This window comes from Phasianus colchicus, chromosome 3, assembly GCF_987193195.1.
Source record: "Phasianus colchicus chromosome 3, bPhaCol1.hap1.1, whole genome shotgun sequence".
Lineage (NCBI taxonomy): Eukaryota > Metazoa > Chordata > Aves > Galliformes > Phasianidae > Phasianus > Phasianus colchicus.
The window spans coordinates 40,941,405-40,958,376 of record NC_143438.1 but is presented as its reverse complement, the minus strand read 5'-3'; the positions used below and the strand labels follow the sequence as shown (position 1 = coordinate 40,958,376).

Here is a 16,972-nt window from a genome sequence, read left to right as displayed (position 1 = left end):
TCGTCTCCATTTACCAGAGGAAAAAAAAACAAAAAAACAAAAAAAAACAAAAGAAAAGGAAAGGGGAAGGGGAAAGGGAAAGAGAAATGTCTGGAAATTTGAGGACAAAAATATAAATGCTTACATACTATTTCAAAAATAATTAATTCTCAGAATTTTCACATAAATATTATCATGCATCAGTGTTTTATAGAACATTGACTTGTGGCTTCTTATGATATTCATTTGGCCTGGGGCCACAGTCCTTTTATGTGAAATGTTTAGAATTCTCATCAGAAATACTAACTTTGGACATGATTTGGCAATCCTTTTTTAAGGTTTAACTCAGTAACTGATAAAGAGAAAATGTTCTCTCCACGATCTTGTCCATTTTAATTTTCTTTAATCATAAAGAGATTTAGAAATAGTTTCCTTCAATTAATGTTCCCTATCATCATAATTTAATGAATTATTATTGTTGTGTTTTTGTTGTTGTTGTTGTTGTTGTTGTTGTTGTTGTTGTTGTTCTGTTTTTCTGTGACATAATATTTTACAAGGAACTAATTATGCCTAGGATGGATTTCCCTCCACCCCCCCCCCCCCCCCCCCCCACAACAGCAGGCAGGTCAAGGGTTACTAGAAAATGCTGAATGTTCTTTTTCTGTCATGGGTGCTGAACAAGTCATGACAGAAAACATACATGTCAAGCAACATTGCATATTGTAGGTAAAACAGACTTTACCATCACTGTCTCATTCTTATACCACCTGATAATATGACCTGTGACAGTGCCCCTTTGTTGATGCTGACAATTACATTGAGCAGCTGTTCAGCAATTCCTGATAGGAGAACTTACAGTTCGTATGTCAGTTCTTGTACACTTCAGGCATTGAGGAGACAACATGTTTTCAAAGACTAAGGAAACTGATAGCTTGAGGCACTTCAGGAAATATGCAATGGATGGACAGTTTCAAGCCTTTGGCCTTCTGACATATGAAAGCAGACTAGTTCCAGTAAGGATCACTGTAGGAAGTAAAATTGCATACAGAAATTGAATTTTATTTTAAGAAAAATAGTGTTATGCTTAGAGTCCTGTCCTGGTGATTTCCTATTCAAACCTGTGGCACTTCTAGGGGTCAGTTTGGCAAGTTTGGCAATCTGTGGTTCTAGTAGAAGAGACAAAAAGCAGGATGGGCATGGTGTTGCAGATAGATAAACACCAGATGCTTGCAAAAGCATTATTAGGTACAAGGGACATAATGGCTATCTGCATAAACTGAGGAAGAGCTGGACAGCAGGAGTGTCATCCTTCCCTCTGGACCCTTTGCCTTAGGTCCTTGTCCCTCTTCCTGTCAAAAAATAGTAATAAAAAAATCAAGATATGAATTCCTTCTATATGTTTGAAGAAAGATATACAAAATTAGAACCATATTTTCTTTAAAATCTTTGGCATAACCAAACAGCATATTCTGAGCAGAAATAGGTAATGAATCATATTAAAAATTAACAGCTAAAGCACTGTTGGAGTCGGTAACACAGACAAGACAGCCAGGCTTCCCACAGGAATAGAATCTGCAACCAAAAATTCACTCTGTAACCTGTTGTAAGGCAATTTAATTAACATATTAATAACAATGGAACAGTTGATGTCCGACTTGGCTTATATGAAATTAAAACTGATGGTCATTTTAATTTACCAAGAAAAATGACTGCTTTAGTTATTTTTCCAGGCTCAAGTGTGGCTCAAATTCTTTGGGAAATGATCATCTGCAAACATCCACTTTCTTCTTTGAACAATAGAAGGATGTGTTGTACTCAGACACTAAATTTAAAATTATCCATGATGTAAGTTTCATAAAATGAGTTGTGGTATATATTTTCAGTCTAATTCAAGAAACACTGTGTGCCTTTACCTTCAGAAATGAAGGGTCTATTTCACAGTAGGATTTTCTTTTTCTTCCAAAAGTTTTTAGCTTTAATGTTAGCAAAAGGAGTATGATTCATGGAATATTTGAGATGGGTTCAGTGAAATCTGAATAAAGTTGGAGCCAAGAAGGGCCACAGAAAGTAAGCTGATAAGCAATCTGTGTTGTTTACACTCAAAATGACAATGTATTCATTATAGAAAGCATGTTACTAAAATGATAGTTGTACATGTTGCTACATGTGCCAAATTACACAGCCCTAAATACATTTGAAACAGTAAAATAAGAATAAAAATAAAAGTTGCAATCATGTTTTTTTTCTCTATAACTCTTTTGTTTAAAATCTGATTAACCAGGACACTTACCGGTAAGACACGGAGAGTAAGATACTGCAACAAACCCTCAATACAGGTGGAAAACCTTGAAAATAATAATAATAATAATAATAATAATAATAAAATTATTATTCAAGCTTGCTTTCCAGTTGATTAGGAAGGCAAACATTTGCTCAGACCAGAAAAGATGCCAAGATTTGTACTTACTCAACATAAAATTATTCTCTAGAGGAAAATTGCTGTAATGGCCAGAGAATGTCCGATCTCAAATTGCTGTTTTCTGGTTCCAAAATACTTGGGACCTAGAGTCATCTGGAAACTGAATTTCCATTCCCTAATTGCAACAGAACATTAAACAACAATAACATATGCCTATAAAAGTAGTTCTCATTCAACCAGTTTCAAAAACTTCGTATGTGTGTTTTAAGTGGAAAATTACTCCAAAGCAGTATGACCAGAATCAAGATATATATATATATTAATAAAACTAAAACAATGGCAATGGGTGCAGGGTGCATTGCTTTCAGCAGTAAAAAATCAGTTTCATTCAGAAGCCATTAAGGATTCCAGACTGTTTATACAACCACCTCTGAGGTAATATTTCAGCCTTAACTTCTACTCCAACTTATTTATTTTCTTCAGCAATGCTGCCAGTTTTTCTATATATCTGAAAGGTACCGTTGACATCTTTTTTTTTTTTTTTTTTTTTTTTTTGTTACGTTTACAGAAGTAAGGAAATTTGTTTTTGGAACTTAATTTGACATAAGCAAATTAAATTGTGAATGAGTTGAGGTAGATTAAATAAGATATATAAAAGCTGCTCTTTTACTAAAAGTGATGACAAACACATTTATTCAAGGAGAAGAAGAACAATGTGGTTTTCTGAATTCACAATGCCTTTTATTTGACAGATTTAAGCATAGTAAAGAAAATTCAAAATTGAAATATGGGGGCTGCCTCTGTTTTGTTATGTTGGTCCAAAACATCAGAAGCAGATGTTGGTGGTATGACAGTGAAGGTTGAACCTTCCTACCAATATTCTGCTACATGTTGTTGCTATGCGACAGATGGCAGCAGAGGGGCATTCTGACAGAATGGTGTCTGACATGGAAGTATTCAATGACATGAATCAAAGGTATGTCATTGAACTCCTTTATTCCTGGGGAGGGGAGGGGAAGGGAGGGGGGGGGAAGAAATGGCACCCATAGACATTCAGTGATGTTTGATGAACATTTATGAAGATCAAACAGTGGATGTGAGCAGAATGAAGTGGTAGGTGGTGCTTTTCATCAGTTGCACCGTGGTATGAGAAACAAGCCACTTTCCAGACGGCAATGCAGATTTTTATGAGCACAGTATACAGGCTTTTGTTCATCACTGGCAGAAGTGCACAGCTAATGGTGATGACCATGCTGAAAAGTAGCATTTTGTAGCTGAGAGTCTGCTCTATCAAATAGTGTTATTTTGCTCTTTATTTCTGCTTTGGTTTCCATGGAAATAATTAAGAGGCATTATTTTTGGGGCAACCTGCATGTGGCAATAAGAGCTAATCCTAAAGTAGTGGGATACATCTGACTAATGGATTTGTGCAGTCAGAAAGAATTATGTCATGAACAATTAATTGCTGTGGTTAAAATATTCTTATGATAATTAATATAATAAAAAGATAAAACACAAAAAGTTTAGATTGATCACCCAATTTCAGTGACAAAATCTCCTGTATTTCAAAAGCAAAATATATTTCATAAAACTTTGCATAAATACCTATGTTTAGTTTGCATGGATGTTAAAAATAAGTAGTTCTCTTTCCTAGATATTAGAATTCTTTTTATGCATAAAGAAACATGCCCGTGTCATAAGAATATGTGGAAATGCAGTATTTACATTTTATAGGAACTTACTAACTAAAGTTAACTAAATTACACAAGGAAAGATTTTTTAATAAAGTAACAGTCCTTTATCAATGCATATATCCAAAAGTACTACACCTCATCAGTGCAAGCTGCACCTGCAATTAGATGACCCATTTTTTGAGGGACACTTTCTTGCTGTCCATGTTTTTATAAACATAACTATAATTATTATGGTACTCATAACTATGAAATACTTCTTTTTTCAGTCTTTTTGAACCGATGTGTCAAATCTTTTAGGATATACAGGCAGGTTTGGATTGTTGCTTCCGATGTTCGCCCTGATTCTTAGTAGCTATAAGCAGAGAGATGATCTTACTCGTTCTGTAAGTTTGGTTCAAGCTTGTATAGGTCTCCTCCACATTGATCAAAAAGGGCCACTGAAGATATTTGCACACTTCAAGCCACCTGCATAACACAGAAGAAAGAAAAAGCCCATTGGAAATTAAAGAAAATGAGACCTGCTGATGCATATAATCAAAGGTTGCTGTTAAGGTTAAGATTAATTTACACAGTGAATTAATGCCTATGCCCACGGGTATAGGAAAGGGTGAACTTTTTCAAAGAATTTAAATTGAAAAGCAGTCTTTCCCCCCCCCCCCCCCCCCCCCACTGTAATAGGTGTCTGATCTCTAGGCTAGCTCTTTGTGTCTAGTTGAAGTTTGGGATAACTATTTTCTCAGAGCAACTCTGAAACAGGTAGTAGTGGAAGAAAAGCTGTAGGGAGCTTCTATGATGGAACTTTGTCATGGTTTTATGATCTTTGGTTTTCAGTATTCCACATCATAACATCATGTGGGGCACTGGGAGTTAAACTGTTAATGCTCAAGTTCTGAGTATCTGCCCGGAAGAGAAGAACTACATTCCCCAGGGGACTTTGCAGTCCCAGAGATGTAACTCCTGGCAAGGTCACCTGAAGCGCTCTCCTTCGTCTGCTCTCATTCATCTGCTCTTCTTCGTCGGCTCATCTCCCGTCTCCCTGCTGCTCAACTGGACTGCACATCTTACCTCAGTGTTTTGGTGAGACCTATCCACCTTTCAGACATTCTCTCTCTCATTATATTTGATCTATTAGCTTCAATTCTAATGATATTGTATTACGGTGTGTTATCTTGCATGCTGATACTATATTTAGTAAATTTGTTTCTCCTCAGACAATTGCTGCCGTTTTTAATCATTTTGGGGTCCCTTGTTCCCTTTTTCGGAGGTGCGGATTTTGCTAAATCTCTCTGCCCTGCTAGTCACAGAACCATGCCAAACCAGCCTGTAAACCGTTGACATTCTTGGTGGAGAATGCGGGCAGTAACAGCTTTTTAGCTTTTTAGAACTAAACTCTCTCTGCTCTTGGAGAGCTTCATTGGGAAAGTTTATCTTTTTCACAGGTGCTCACTGAAAACTTGACATTGATAGTCCAGGCAGACTGCCGATACTCTGGAATATTTGTAAACTTTGAGCACTGCTATCTTGCTTCTGTAAAGTGGAAAAAGAATGATTTTGCTTTCTCTTTTGAACCTGTTTGCAGAGGGAGCTGCTAATTTTACAGAACTTGGGACTTTTAAGCAGGTTCCCAGTCTCTCCTTTGAATCCTTTATGCAGTTTTTGAATGCTCATCTGATCACATTGTCAATCTCCCTAAACGTACTGTTCATCATTTCACTCAGTATTTGTATGTATCATATTTTGAGGAAGCCTTCCCCAAAACCAGAGAATACTGAGTGGCAGGGAGTGTGGAGAGGCTTGGGAAAGACTTTAAAGAGATGGACATCTTCAGTGTCATGGAACTTTACTCCTGAACACCTGAAAGACCCTGAGAGCTTAAACACATATTTGAGAAAGGAATGATGCTCAGGCAGATCTGAGGAGGCAAAAATGATTTGGGGCCTGGCTAATACTTATCGGGCCTTATTCAACACTATCCCAGAGAGGGAGAGAGTTTGTGAAATTGAGAGAGAGTGTCTGAGAGCTGAAAGGGAGAGTCTCAGGAAGACAGTACAAAATGAGCGAGAGAGTCTCCAAGCTGAAAGGAAGAGTTTCCAGGAGAGACTCTGAGCCGAGAGGGAGAATCTCCAGGCTGAGTGAGAGAATCTCTTAATTGAGAGAAAAGACCTCCAATTCGAGAGAGATGCCCTCCGGTCTGAGAAAGATATCCTCAAGTCTGAAAAGGATGCCTTCCAAATCGAGAGAGACTCCCTGCAATCTAAACTTGACACCCTCCAATCTGAACTAAATACTCGCATAATTGAACAAGACAGACTCCAAGCTGAGCTAGAGGGTGAGAGCATTGGAACTGACCAACCTGATCAACCACAGGAGGCACCACAATCGTTGCCACTGTTTTTAATTATTTTGGGGTCCCAGTTACCTTTTTCCAGAGGCATAGATTTTGCAAAATCCTTCCACCCTGCTAGTCACAGAACAGGGCTGAACCAGCCCGTAAATCATTGACAATCTTGTTGCAGAACAGAACCCAAGTGCTGCCAGGAAGCTCAAGGAAAGTTTGACATTCTTTGAAATTCTTTGAAATTTTTATTTTGACTTTTGCCATTGGATGTATGTGATTCTGAGAAGTTTCTGAGACAGAAACTAAGATCTTGATATGTACATTCACGTGCCAAATAATAAAAAAAAAAAAAATCACAAGTGAATATATATTTCACTACAAATTGCTTATTGTTATATTTATTTATATTACTTGATGGTATTTTATTCTTCCCTGTAATTTAAGCAATCCATGATAATATGTGTAACTAATCCCTGTTTAAAATGAGTTCTTATCTAATTAAAGCTCTCTTTGCCTAGAATAATTATACTTTCTACCCCTGGGAAGTGTAAGTTATCCAAAGAATTCTATAAAGTACCAGAACTTTTTGCAACACTAGGTTTTGTTAGTTGCCTTTCAAAATCTGTATTCTATGTTTTCCTGTTGCGTTGTTTGTTTTTGTTTTTTAATTGAATTTATACATTAATAACGTGTTTCAAACACACACAGCTTTGTACTGACTGCAATACTTGGCAAATGGGCCAGACAGCCACATCCACCCCATAAGATTTTCTCTGATACCAGCAAGAAGGAGGAGATGTTTAGGTGAGAGCATAATAAATGAGAGCATTTCTGCTAGTATAAGTTTCATTATAGCAGCAATGGTCAGTAATTTCCTGTGCTTGTGATTATGTTTAGACTGTTGCAGCTGAAAGATATCAAAGATATAAAGTCCATATATTTGTGTAATACTTTTTTAAATTCCTGTGGTTTAATCTGCTAGACAGCTCCCTCAAGAAGGATTGAGGGGGGAACTCAGGGATGAGGTACAGACAGTTTATTGATAAAGAAAATGTGATTGCACAACCAAAGCGAAACAAAGAATCCACTCCCTGCTTCCCATCAGCAGGCAGTTATTCAGCCACTTTTAGGAAAGCAGTACCTATCATGCAAATGATGTCTTGGGAAGACAAACACCATCACTCTGAATGTCCACACTCTTTCCACCTTTTTTATCCTCAGCTTCAACAAAACACCATGGCATGGGATTTCCCTTTGGTCACTCTGTGTCATCTGTCCTGAGGTCCGGTCCTCTCCCATCTTCTCAAATGCACCTCCAGACTTCTTGTTGGAAGGACAAAACTGGGAAGCCAAAAATCCTTGACCTGCACCCATGCTTGGCAACAACTAAGACGTAGGTATGTTATCAACACTGTTTCATCACAATCCAAAATTCAAAACAAAGCATCATATGAGACTTCATAAAGAAAATGACCACAGCCAAAAACATAACTCCTCTGAAAAATATATGTTCTGTCAGCTATCTAGGCATGTAGAAGTATATGAAAAGTTAAAGGTTTACTCTCTCCTTATTATCTTTTTTTTTGTAGATGAGACCCTGGGCTGCCTGATTTGATGGGTGGCAACCCTGCCCGTTGCAGGGAAATTGAACAAGATGATCTTTAAGGTCCTTTCCAGCCCCAGCCATTCTATGGCTGTAGATGTTGTATAATAATTTGGAAGAAGTAGTGGTGGATAGAATCCTACTAGAATTAGCATGGATTATATTTTAGAATTTGTGTAGATCCATTAAAGAAAAAGTAGTGTAATTAAAAAAATATATAGTGAGCAATGTGCAAATTTCTGCTGTTGCATCTCAGATTAGCCTTAGCAAAACAACAAAGCACAGACAATTAACAGATTTCAAGAAATAAAAACATTTTGTTGAATCTTATGTTCCAGGGTTAAATTTCAAGTCTCTAGTCAATAAACGAACAGCTAGTTCAGGTAAGTGGGTGTAAACGAATAGCTTGTAATTCCCCTTATGAGGTTACCTTTTGCTCCCAGACAAACTTGTATCTCTAGATGCTGAGGAGCACCTCCAATTTCTTTTGAATTTTCTCATTTCAAAGAAAGCTTGAATGAGAACTACAGGTTAAAAAAAAAAAAAAAAAAAAAAAAAGTAAAAAGAAAAAAAGGCAATAGCTAAAAATTTAAACACTCTCTAATAAGCTAAGGCACTGAAGCAGTTTCTGTGCTGTGTTTCCCTGAACTGAATGATGGAGAGCCTGGAATGAAATCAGTGCTAATGCTTTTATTTTCTTTTATTCCTTACAGTTTCCTGGAGCTCATTCTATGATTTTAGATCTGGAGGATATTTCTATCAGTTCAAAGACAATCTCTTTATTGAAATACATTTTACTTTTATTGGACATACAAGAATTTGTCTTCTGTTTGAGATAGATTTTAGTCTACCACATTAAATATTTGAATGCATTATGCCAGTGGCTTTGAAGGTGTTCAGTTCACTGGATTTCATACCCTTTTATGTGAAAAAAGTTATTTTATCTCCAACACAAAGTTTTTTTTTTTTTTTTTTTTTTTTTTTTTTCAATGATTGTTTTTGTTGCCTCCAAAGTATTTTGTGACATATGTACAAGAATATTCTAGTCAGGACCGACTGGGATTTTGTTGATGCTTGCCATGTATTAGTCTGTTCTTGAAGCATTTTAAAACCATTGCAGAATTCCCAATTTGTTAATACTTTCCAGCAGACATTACAGAGTGTTAAGACTTTGGTTCTATTTTAACTATTTTCATCAATTTAAAATGGTCAATTAAAATAAAATATGTCTCTGACAATAAACTTTGTAGTCTGGATTGAGTAAGAAAGGAAAAAAACGAAAAAAACAAGCAAGGAAAAGAAAAAGCAGCTTTAAGGCAAAGCAACATTTCATCAGCATTACTGAAAACATTATGAAATTACATAATTCTTTCCATTTAATATTCTCCTGGGGGAAGAATTCACAAACCATTGTGGCTTTTCATTTCAGTTTCAATAGATGAAGCTTACAAAATGTGGACACATTTAGAAGACCATTTACTTTACTGTGCTTTTTTTCTATTTTTTTCCCCTATCTTAAAGCAACAGAAATAAAAGAATACAGAACAACAATAATAACAAAATAAAGCTAACTTAGAGATTTACAGAATAGCCAAGTTTAGAAGAAACCTTAAAGGCCATTCAGCTCCCTACCAGACTAGACTGCCCAGGGCCCTGTCCAACTCAGCCTTGAGTACCAACAGGGAAGGGGTACCTGCAGCTTCTCTGGGCAGCTGTGCCAGCTCTTCTCCCATGTAACTAGCAATAGGACTAGAGGGAATGGCCTCAGGTTGCACCAGTGGAGATTCAGGTTGGATTTCAGGAAATACTTCTTTTCTAAAAGAGTAGTCATGTGCTGGAATGGCTGCCCAGGGAGGTAATGAAGTCACAGATTCTGGAGGTGCCGAAGAAATGTTTAGCTGTTGTACTGAGGGACATGGATTCATGGGAAATATTGGTGATAGATGGACAGTTGGACTGGATGATTTTGCAGGTTTTTTCCAACCTTGGTGATCCTCATGACCCTCTTTTGGATCTGCTCCAGCAGCTCTATATCTGTCTTGTGTTGGAAACCCCAGACCTGGACATAGTAGTCCAGATGGTGCCTCATGAGGGCAGAGGTGAGGGGGACAAGCACCCCCTTGCCCTTCTGCCACCCCTCTTTTTGATGCAGCCCAAGGTAAAATTGGATATTCAGGCTGCAAATATACACTACTGGCTTCTTGACCAGCTCTTCACCTACCAGGACCCCCACGACATTTTCGCAGAATCACAGAAACACTATAAGACTTGTCTCAGTGAGTTATTTTCCCAGTCTTGGATTGCCCCAACTCAAGTGCAAGACCTTGCATTTGGCCTTGTTTAACCTAATTAAGTACTCATGGGCCCATTTTTCAAAATTGTCCATGTCCCTCTACATGGCATTCCTTCATTCTGTTCTGTTAACTGCACCAATCAGCTTGGTGTCTTCAGAAAATTTGCTAAGGGTGCACTAGATCCCATTATCTTTGTAATTGATTAAGATATTGAAAAGCACTTATCGCAGGATTGACCCTTGGGGGATGCCACTTCTGACTGGCCTCCATCTGGACATAGATCTGTTGACCACAACTCTCTGCCTGTGACCACCCAACAGATTCTTTATCTGAATATTCCACTTCTCAAATCCATTTCTCTTAAATTTAGAGATAAGGATGTAGTCCTGGACCATATCAAAGGCCTTGGAGAAGTCCAGGTAGGTGATATCAGTTGCCCTTGACATCAATGATGTCACTTCATCATAGAAGGACACTAGTTTGGTCAGGTACAAATTGTCCCCGATGAAGCCATGCTGGCTGTCTCAGATTACCTCCTCATCTTGCATGTGCCTTAACTAATAGCTTCCAGGAGGATCTGCCCCATGAACATTCCAGGCACAGATGTGAGGCCCACTGACCTCTAGTTACCAGAGTCTTCCTTTCTCCCTTTCTTAAAAATGGAAGTGATGTTTCCGTTTTTCCAGTCACTGGGTAGTTCATCTGACAGCTATGATTTTTAATGTATGGTGGAGAGTGGCTTGGCAAGCACATCAGCCACTCCCTTCAGGACCCTGGGATACATGTTGTGCAGACTCATATACCTGTACACATTCATTTTAAAGTGGTTACTCATTCAGTCTGAACTGTTTTGTAACACAATAAATAAAGAGCATAAAAAATCTGTTAAAAAAAGGGGAAAGAGAGGAAGTTTATTATATTCCTGTAGTCATCAAGATTGGAAGGGCATAAAGACTTAACAACCTTCATTGAAAGAATCCTGCCAAATCACCATGAGTGTTCAGCCCTGCACTTCCACTGTTCTTACAAGTCCGAGTGCCTGGTGTGATGGTAATTGCTATGGTGTTATATTTAAACAACAGTAAACAACCTGACAGCCCCAGAGGTTAACTGTCTGCCATATTATTGGCAATACTGGCACTTCTAAGAACACATTTTCAAGATTGGATAAAACGAAAAGTTCAAATCTAAATTTTGATACATCTCTAGCAAAAGATACACATTATGTAAGATAAATGTACTTTATATTACACATCAGAATTTTCATTAACTAGACATCTAAAATTAACCATGAAACAGAAACTGTCTGCTGATGAGGATGGTTTTGGGCCAGTATAAATAAAGAGAAACTGAGTGGAGTTAAGCTGGGAGAAGCTGTCCTCAGCTGAATCACTGCCTGTCTGTGTACTCTTTAGTAGAGAGCAGACATGAAGGAAAAGGTCAGCTGAATGAGGTGAGGGGTAAAAAAAAAAAAAAGTTATAATCTGGAGATCATCCAAGCATCTGGCATTGTGCCCCTGGAGACACATAGACCTGGTGCCTCTCTGCCTATCTCTAAGCAGATGAAGTAAACAGAAAGAGCTTAAGGTATAGATGCATCATCAGTATTAAAAAAAAAAAAAAAAAAAAAAAAAAAGGCTCTTAAGTGGAAACAAGACGTCAGTATCTTGTTTAGTTTGTTCACTGTATCAGCAATCAGAGTGAGCATTCTTTGAGAAATGTGCCAAGCACAATGTGAGACTTTTAGATGGAGTCTTGTATAGCAAACTAGCCAGAAATTAGCTTTTGAAGGAAAATGATGACCAGGGATACTGAGGAACAAGAAACTCTAGCTAAAAGCTGAGTGCAGCAAAAAGATTTGACAAAGTATTAAATAAAATGAAAGATGTGAAGATATTTAGATTTCTATTTAGTCATCATATTGGTGAAAAGAGCATTCGTGTTTTTATAGTTCAAATATTTAATCCAAAATTTGTGTCCTTAAATGATAACTTTGTATCATGTGTCCATGCCAACCATGTCATGTCTCATGACTTACTGCAAGAGTAAAAATGTACCAAGGCAGGCAAAAAGTTTCTTGTGAATAACTGTTTCATCAACTGATAATTGCTGTGAAAAAGATAAATGTAAGTTACAAACTTACTGTCTTTCCCACAGCTTCTTACTATATTTACTATTTCTCTCAAATGTTTTATTGTATAGTGTAGGAAAGATACATTCTTTCCCATTACTTGTTATTTATTCAAGTCTGCAGTCTTTAAGATATAGTATGCTTTGCTGAATTTTAAGATTTGAGAAAGATTTTGAAACATGTTCAGCCAAATCAATATATAACACATATTATAAAGGGATCTAAAAATATTTGGACTCTGAATTCAAAATCTGACCTTTATTTTAGAGAGAGAGGAAATGCCTTTGTTGTGAATGACTCAAAATAAACAAAGCTAATGCATGAGAGAAAAAGAATATATATCTGTAAGCATAACTCTAACAAAAACTCTATAATTTTGTTTGGATCAAAATCTGTTACCTAGCCAAAATAAGCAGAAACAACAACGTAGAAACTATAAATAGATGGTTCTAAGATAAAGAAATTAAAAGGAGATGGATAAGCCAATTGATATATTGAAGATAAATGTCCTTTATTTCTTATTATTGAGATATTAAATGGTTGATTCTGGAATGCATAAGGAAGAGACTAGTGTTCCTGTTTCTACATCTTTTTGTTTTGTTTTGTTTTAATCAAAAAGTCACTTTTCAGGATTAAGACACTGCCACTAACGTATCTTAGTATGTGTAGAAATCAACAGAGGCAGATCACTCTGGCTGCGGTCTTTACTGGACAGCAGAGTAATAAGTGGTTACAGGTTACATTTGGAATTATAAGTGCATTTTGAATTTTCCTTTTCTGGGGATTAAGCAGCTTGTTTGTTTTCTGATGACCTCTGTCTCTGTTCTAATGGGTAGAAATATGATTGAAGATTAGTTCTGGCTTAGCCAGGCTAAACTTTGGTCCCCCTAATTAGCAGTAGGATTGGTAATCAAACAAATTTTGAAGCATCAGCACTTTTTTCTATACAGAATAGCTTTCATGGTAGATTTCCTTAGTGTGTGTACTGGGACTTCTGTCCTATTTCAACTAAAACAGCCAACAGTCGTACTTTTACATTTAAATTTATGGTACATTATAGTTATTTATTTTCATGTTTGACTTATCCTAGAGAGGAAAAGATCAAGCTTTCTATACCATATGAATATCCACTACAGGCCACTGAAAAAAAAAAAAAAATAGACCAGATATGAAGTTTTTTTCTAAAAGATGAATATGAAGCATTGTGAGACATTACTGTAAGAAATGTTTTTAATAGTGTTTAATTACAAAAGCGTTACTGAGAATTATGGGCAAATTTTGAACAAGTACTTTGTGAATTAAAGTAGTAAGAACAAAATATTTCTGCTTCTCCTTTACAGTCAGAGACCATGAATAATATCCCCCCAAACACAAGTAGAACCATAAGTAACATCTAAGTTTTCTGTCATTTTTCATTTCAACAAAAATATTGGCTTTGGAGAATACTATTTCCATTGGTGTCAATATTATCAAGAGGAGGAGGGATCAACTCTAATGCTGGTTAGCAGAATTTCCAGTGACATATGGAATACAGTCAAATAAAACCCTTTATTTCCAAGACAAAAAGAGTGGGAATTTACATCTAGATGAAAATATACTTGAAATTGAAGTCTGAAATAATTAATCACTACAAAAGCCATGATAAAATACTTTTGTATCAAGAATGTCAGGTGCCATTGAAACTGATAACAAAGGCACAAGTGTCTGACTTTAGTATTCACGTGAAAATCACTTCAGATTTAAATAATAAGATAAAAGACAAATTAAAATGGAGGGCTACATCATTATCATTTTGATAACTCCAACATCAAAAGGCAGAGCAAAAATAACCTTCAGTAAGCCTACGTTCCTAAAGTTTATTTACAGTTTGTGATAAAGTGGTGATTCATTTGGAATGGAAGAAAAAATCACTCTCTTAACCTAATCTTACAAGTATCAGTACACAGCAGCCTGTGGGAAAGAACCATCAGTTAAACAAAAATAATATTTGAATTTTTTTTTTTTCATTTTTTTTTTCATTCTCAGGATGTGATTTATTATGAAGACAGAATATATAAATGGAAAATACATATTAATTTAAGCTAATGGAAATGAAATGACAATTTTAAACTGTCTTCAGAAGATAAAGGGAATAATCTGGAAGAATACAGACCAAGAGTGCAGAAGAAAATTCTTTTTGCTATAACTGAAAGAGAATGTTAGGAATTCTTCATATATTTGTTGTTAGTATAAAAACTGTGTAACAATACTTCACCACTTTTCATACTTAATAATGATTATGAATTTTTTGCAGAAGTGAAAAAGTTAATAGTCCTAAGTTAAGTTTACTGTAAAAATAGAAATAAAATGGGGCAGAAAAAAAGCAACATATTGTCTTTGGTATTGCAAAAATTAATTTTCAGTTAGAAGGAAGGTCACAGTGGTCATTTACTTAACCTTGGACCTTATCCTTATGTAACTTTAGAAAATTCCTTCTCATCTTTGTCCATCACACATCACACAATATATCAGTTTAATCATACTTGTGACACTCGGCACATCAATCAAGATCCAAAGAATATAGCTGGAAAAATCCATATTGGCGGAGAACAAAAGCAAAAGGAAAAACTGAATGTGTTTTCCTTAAACTTAAACTTCTGACTTAAGTTCCAGAAATATATGTGTATATTTGTTTTCTATGTCATTGTCAACTAAACAGTTCCCAGGAATTACTGAAATGTGCTTGATTTCAAGGTTTACTAAAGACTTTTTTAAGCTTTTGGAAATAGAAAATAACTTAAAAAGTTCAAGGAATCCTTTTGTGCTCAGCTATCATAAATCACTTGGAAGCATATGGTCATCTTGTAATAATTGCAATAGGAAGTTAGTATTTCTGAGCTTAAGTTAGAGCTGTTAAAATACAATTTTAAAATTCAGACCTTTCCAAATTCGTTGTAGGCACAAATTCACCACACTCTTGTTTGTATCTTTCACAGAAAGAATTCAGTGAACAAGTGATCAGTGGGAAGACACATAGAAGTTAATAAGTAGTTAACTTCCTAGTTGTTCTCTGAGCAACACTACACTAGAAATTGTTCTGGATCAGTTACATGGTGAAATATTCATCTATAATTTCAACCCATGTGGTTTCAATTTATGAGATCTCTCATGGAGTTTGTCTCCTGGACAAACTCACCACCAAAGAGAATTCTTACTTCCGTATATTGTTGGTGCATGGAATAGAAGTAAGAAATTAGTGAAGTGAAATAGTTAATAAAATAAAAATATTTATATTGTGCATATATATCAGGAATATTTCAGGACAGATATTGTAAAAAATAAGGAAAAAGAAGGAAGGAAAAGAAATAAGTCTGGGAAAACAACAAAAACAAGCAAACAAACAAACAAAAAAAAAAAAAAAAAAAACAAACCTTAAATGGCATTCAACATTTTTCTTGTGTATCTGGTCATATATTTGCAAGAAGTGCATGTTTCTAAATCCTAAATGAAAACAAGTGACCCAATTTTCTTTTATTATATATATATGTATATAAGATATGATATTTTGCTTTGTGTGAGACCAAACTGATATAAGATTCCAAACTGGTTGATTCCACACTCATCAAACCGAGAGTCAGAATTACTTATTTTAGCTCTGGAAATTGTAACTTGGGTTCTGTACTTAATTACTCTCCGTTAAGTCATGTACAGACCACAGCCAAAATGATATTTCTGTATGAATTATTTTAAAGCATTTAAACTAATTACTACATGATAGCTAGGTGTGAAACAAATGTGTAGGCAAAAGATTGAAAAGTGTGCATTGCAAAAAAATCCTTTTTCCTGCTTCTTTCTCTTTCTTTTCTTTCCCTCCCTTTCACTCCTTTTCAAAATTTCTGATTAAATTCAAGTTCCTGGCCCTGCTTCTGTGAACAGCACTGATCAGTGAGGAAAGGTAAAGTGAGATAACCTAGAAATGCTTGTCTATGCTTTTTATTAAATCAGATGCAACTAAGCCAAAGTTGTCATACTGCAGCTTCAATAATTGTGAACAATATGACTGCATTAAAAGGATATTAAAAGAACAGACTAAATGCATTTTGGAATGGAACTGCATCTTTCTTCACAAAAACCTTATTTTCTCTTTGTATTTGTGTACAGCAATGCCTAGTGTTTAATCTGCCTTCAAAGAACTGTGTCATCTTTGATCCATTGTTTTACCTCACACCAGCTAAATGAAGTCTAAACCTGGCCACTTCTTTTTGAACTTTAAGCAATGCCAATTCTTACTTTGTGATTGTGCCTGAGTATTGTCCTGATTTTGCAAGCACAAGTGTATCAGGTAAGTTTTTTCTATATTATTTAAAGAAGAAAATATTAGTTTATTACCTAAATATAAATTCTCATTCATGGATATGAATCTGAATTCCAGGCTTCCATTTATTTGGCTTTGTGCCTTTTTTTTTTTTTTTCCTTTTTTTTCTTTTTCTTTTTTTTTTTTTTTTTTTAGTTTAAATCTTGGGTGAATAGACAAC

General features: G+C 35.7%; 1 long non-coding RNA gene across 1 annotated transcript; it reads left to right on the top strand.

Moving 5' to 3' along the window:
• Positions 1 to 5,069: 5,069 nt before the first annotated feature.
• On the top strand, positions 5,070 to 8,924 carry LOC149918532 (uncharacterized). Its single transcript, XR_016465549.1, has 4 exons — positions 5,070 to 5,169; positions 7,139 to 7,234; positions 7,652 to 7,827; positions 8,747 to 8,924. It is a non-coding gene; the product is annotated as an uncharacterized LOC149918532 (long non-coding RNA).
• The last annotated feature ends 8,048 nt before the right edge of the window (positions 8,925 to 16,972 follow it).